The sequence below is a fragment of the Amphimedon queenslandica genome, unplaced genomic scaffold (genome assembly GCF_000090795.2).
Source record: "Amphimedon queenslandica unplaced genomic scaffold, v1.1 AMPQUscaffold_13441, whole genome shotgun sequence".
Classification (NCBI taxonomy): domain Eukaryota; kingdom Metazoa; phylum Porifera; class Demospongiae; order Haplosclerida; family Niphatidae; genus Amphimedon; species Amphimedon queenslandica.
In genome coordinates, this window is record NW_003546323.1 from 16,794 (window position 1) to 21,299 (window position 4,506).

The window sequence follows — 4,506 nt, forward strand, 5'->3', positions numbered from 1 at the left end:
GGTATAACCTATTGTGGTGATCTGCAAGTAAGGAAAATGACAAATAATAAGAAATAAAAAGTATTATTATTCCATTATATCATAGTGATGGTGTTGGTTGTAGTGGTACATTTCTGACAGCTTATTCTCAAATAGAAAGAGCTAAAACTGAAGGAGTGTCTGATATATTTCAATTCATTAGGAAAGCAAGGAGCCAGAGACCAGGACTGGTTGATTGTTTGGTAAGATATGAATAAAATACTTCTAGAATTAGAAATACATTATATATTTTTAGGATCAGTACATTTATTGTCATGAAATAATTGCAGATTTTGCTGAAGATATGTCCCAATATGACAATTTCAAACGTTACATTTGAACAAATAAAATTAGCTAGACTAAGTTTAGTTATGTATTGTCATCAGGTAGATTTAGACCTTGACATTAGCTTTGTCATTATTTTACATAATTATTGTATTAAATACTTTTAAACTGATAAAAAAGATCCTGTCTAATTATCTTGTTTACTGATTTGAGACTGTTTTAAAATAACATTTTCATTTGTTTGAATATACACATGTAGATTGGGATATCTGACTAATATAAACATTCCACCTCCTCCTGACATTAAATAAAATAACATCGTTTAGCTGTAAACACCATCTGCTGATTTCTCATTAAATATGGTATTGTATATTAATTGATTTATCTCATTTATACAATACTATTAACATAATCTCTTTTTTATTTTTGTCATTTACATTTGTACTTGTGTTTTTAGGCTATGAAGATGTTAAAAGATGGTTGTGATGTTAGTGAAGCAATTACTGTAGCTATTAGTGTACTGGAGGTATGCAATAGTGGGGGAAACTTTTGACAATTCTATTATTAGTAGTAGTAGTAGAGAAAGCAAAGGAGGTATATTTGGATCATATTGAGGGATTGAGAAGTGAAGATCCAAAGGAAGGAAGTGAACAATGTGCTGCTAAAAGAAGAAAAGTCAATGATAGCCAAGTTAGCAATGTACATATATATATGGTACAATGTACATGTGTGTGCATGTACTGCCTAGTATTAATGTTATCTTATTTTCATGTAACAGCTGTTTTAAGTTAGATCGTTAATAGCTTGAAGAATAGGACAAGTAATGAGAAATGATTAAAGATGTTGCTAAAGATTGAATTACAGTTTAATATTATTAGCTAATAGAAGTAGCTACATATTATTTATCATAAAGAGTGACTTATAATACAACTTGCATGTATAGTGCTGATGTTTTGTAACATTCAATTCTCTAATGCATTGAAAGCTACAAGTTGTTTACACACAAGCATTGCATTGTGTTTTGAAATGTACAATGTCAGTGTTTGAATGGTATAGTATTAGAAAATTCACATTGCTTTTACTTATTGATACAAGTACATGGGTGACATTTTCATTGTTACAATTCTTATAATAATTATTAATAGGCTGGTGTGTATGAATGTGGTTGCTGGGCCAAGAGACACAGTGACTCATCACAGATAGCATCCAGTGCTTCAGGTACATGCATCCTTAGTAATACTATACTGATTTATGTTGCTAATGGTATTATTGCATTTAAGGTGGAGCTTTAGTTTATGGAATTGGTTTAAATTCAGACTGTGCACTGCACAACTTTATTTTTTGGCACAATGGAGGTTTGGTTCTTCTCTTTTGTATTAGTTTTTGGAATATCCTTTGCAAGTGCTGAAAGTAAGCAATGGTGTATTACTGATTGTGTCTAATTTTCTGGTAGATGCATGCAGTACAATCAGTTTGTCATATAATGAAAGCATTGAAGTAGATGTTGGTTTTTGTCTAACCTTTCAATGTACACTAAATGATACAGTACAGTGGAAACTGGATGGAACTGATATCAATAATGATGATGCTTATTACAATATCAATACTACTAGTGGTACACTGACGATACAAGAAGTGAGGAGCACTGATACTGGAAACTATACTTGTGATTTAGAAAGCACCTTTTTATATGTGAAAAGTAAATAATCCTTTACAGTATTGATTTATCCTCTCCTATTTAGTTCCAAATATTACCATTATTGGTCAATACACTAACCTCACTGTTGGTAGTAGTGTCAGCATTAACTGTACTACAATGCCCTCTATCTCTAACAGTGAGATACATTGGGATCCACCATCATTCAATATAACTAATAGTAATGTACTGGTCATTAATCCAGTAATGCTTTCTCATAATAGCAACACATTCACTTGTACAGTATCATCAGATTTACTGGCTATGAACCTGACAGAGTCTATTACTATTAGTGTATTAGGTTAGTTGATGATAGTATATTAGTTATTAATGTTTATTACAGATACCAGTGTCTCATCTGTTACTGTACAATCATTATCCTCTTATGTTATTGGTGATGATGTATCAATAGTGTGTACTATTAGTCTCACTAATGCTATTGGTCCTGATGTTTCTTCACTTGTAGTGAACTGGTTTAAAGACAATGAAATGACAACAGATGATATCAATAATATTAATGGGTCATCATCAACATTTAATAGTATCCTGACATTAACACAGGTTGTACGAAATAATGCTGGAGTATATACTTGTAATGCATCAATTAATGGATCTAATAGTGTATTGTCTGATTCAAAGCCTTTGTGTTTAAAAGGTATGCATACTAGTAATGTCATTTTAGTAATAATGCTTCTTTGTTTAAAAATCTAGTTCCTTTTAATCAAAACACTGATAGTTTCACAGACCTATCACTGGGATATAATGCAACAGTACAGTGTGTGAATCTCTCATCCCTCAATGGAATTACCATAAGATCCATAAGTTGGACTGATCCAGATGGTTATATTATTGGTAACAATAGTTCAGATGATGCTCCTATCAGTGACAATAATACATTAATACTACCTAATGTGGTACCATCACTTAATAACACTGAATATACCTGTACTGCTGAAGTGGACACCAACCCAGCAACTTGTTTACCAGAAAACAAGACATTCACTATTGATACTAAAAGTATTGTAATTATTGAATTAATGTCATTTTAATTTTAAATTATGTAGGGACATATGTTAACTCAATTATCATTCCTATTCGACTACCATCAGTGATCAATTCATCATTAACAATTGAGTCTATGATTGTTCTTAATATTCCAGTTGGTCCTGGTATACAACCAACTGTCACTTGGTATCATGATATGACTAATGTTACACACTATAGTTCATTAGTGAGGGACTTTGATATTCTCTTTAATTCACTACTAACTATTGATTCAATACAAGCATCTGATGCTGGAGTATATCATTGTAGTGCTGGGATTGATTCTAATGTAACTACTAACAATATCAGTATATGTGTAACAGGTAATGTATTAGACAACAGTGTATTAATTTTTAACAACATTCTTCATTCAGTTAATGAGACACTACCATCAGAAACTGATGAACTATCACTTGGTCAGTATTATTCAATTGATTGTATCACTGGAACAGTACCTACTGGAGTATCAGTATCCTGGCTACTTACTAATGGTTCTATTAATAGTAACAATAATACACTAATGATACCATCAATACTACCATCACATAATGATACACAATATAACTGTACAATAATGATTGAGACTAATCCTTCTGACTGTAGTAGCATTCAATCACAGACCATTACTTTTAGAGTGAAAGGTAAGATTCTAGGAATAATCATTGTAATATTTATTTATTGTTATGTCTGCAGCTACTTACATCAGTTTAGTGACTATAACACCCACTCCAATAGTCGATTTCATTAACTCTTCAGTAGTACTGACCTGTACTATTAATCTTAATACTGGGATAGGTCCTGATACATCATTCATTAGTCATTACTGGTATAAAAATGTCACTGATATTAGTGATAGGAGTACACAACTGACTATTATTGAAAAAAGTCAAGTAGAATCAACACTAATTATTGATGATTTACAACTTTCTGATGCTGGAAAATATCAGTGTAGAGCTAGTATTGATGGTAATAATACTGTTATAAATAGTACAGCAGATCTTTGCCTTCAAGGTTAGTTCATTATGAGAATCAAAATAATTATTGTATAAATGTCTTCATTTTAGTTCCTGCTGAGACTTTTATTTTTGATAATGATGTAAGACTAGGAGATATTAGAGAGTATGATTGTGCACCAACTTTTAAACAGCCAGGAGTAACTGTGAAATGGATAAAAACCATATCCGGCACAATATTGAATAATCCTCTCAAATTAATTGTAATCAACAATGCAAATTATACATGTAACATCATGATAAATAACAACCCAGCAAACTGTCCTACTCAACAAGTGTACTTATCAATCACAGTAACAGGTATAATCAGTACATATTTATGCATAACATACATAATTTTAATAGATACATCTATAAGGACAGTGGTAACTAATATTGACTCATTAATTTTATCAAATACTACTCAACAGTTGGAGTGCCATATTAGTACTAACACTGATATTAACACTA

The 4,506-nt window shown here is 31.2% G+C and overlaps 1 long non-coding RNA gene across 1 annotated transcript; it reads left to right on the forward strand.

The window, feature by feature from the left end:
* The first annotated feature begins 2,214 nt into the window (after window positions 1-2,214).
* On the forward strand, window positions 2,215-2,479 carry LOC109581409 (uncharacterized). The gene is made up of 2 exons (XR_002184630.1): window positions 2,215-2,300; window positions 2,343-2,479. It is a non-coding gene; the product is annotated as an uncharacterized LOC109581409 (long non-coding RNA).
* Window positions 2,480-4,506: the final 2,027 nt, after the last annotated feature.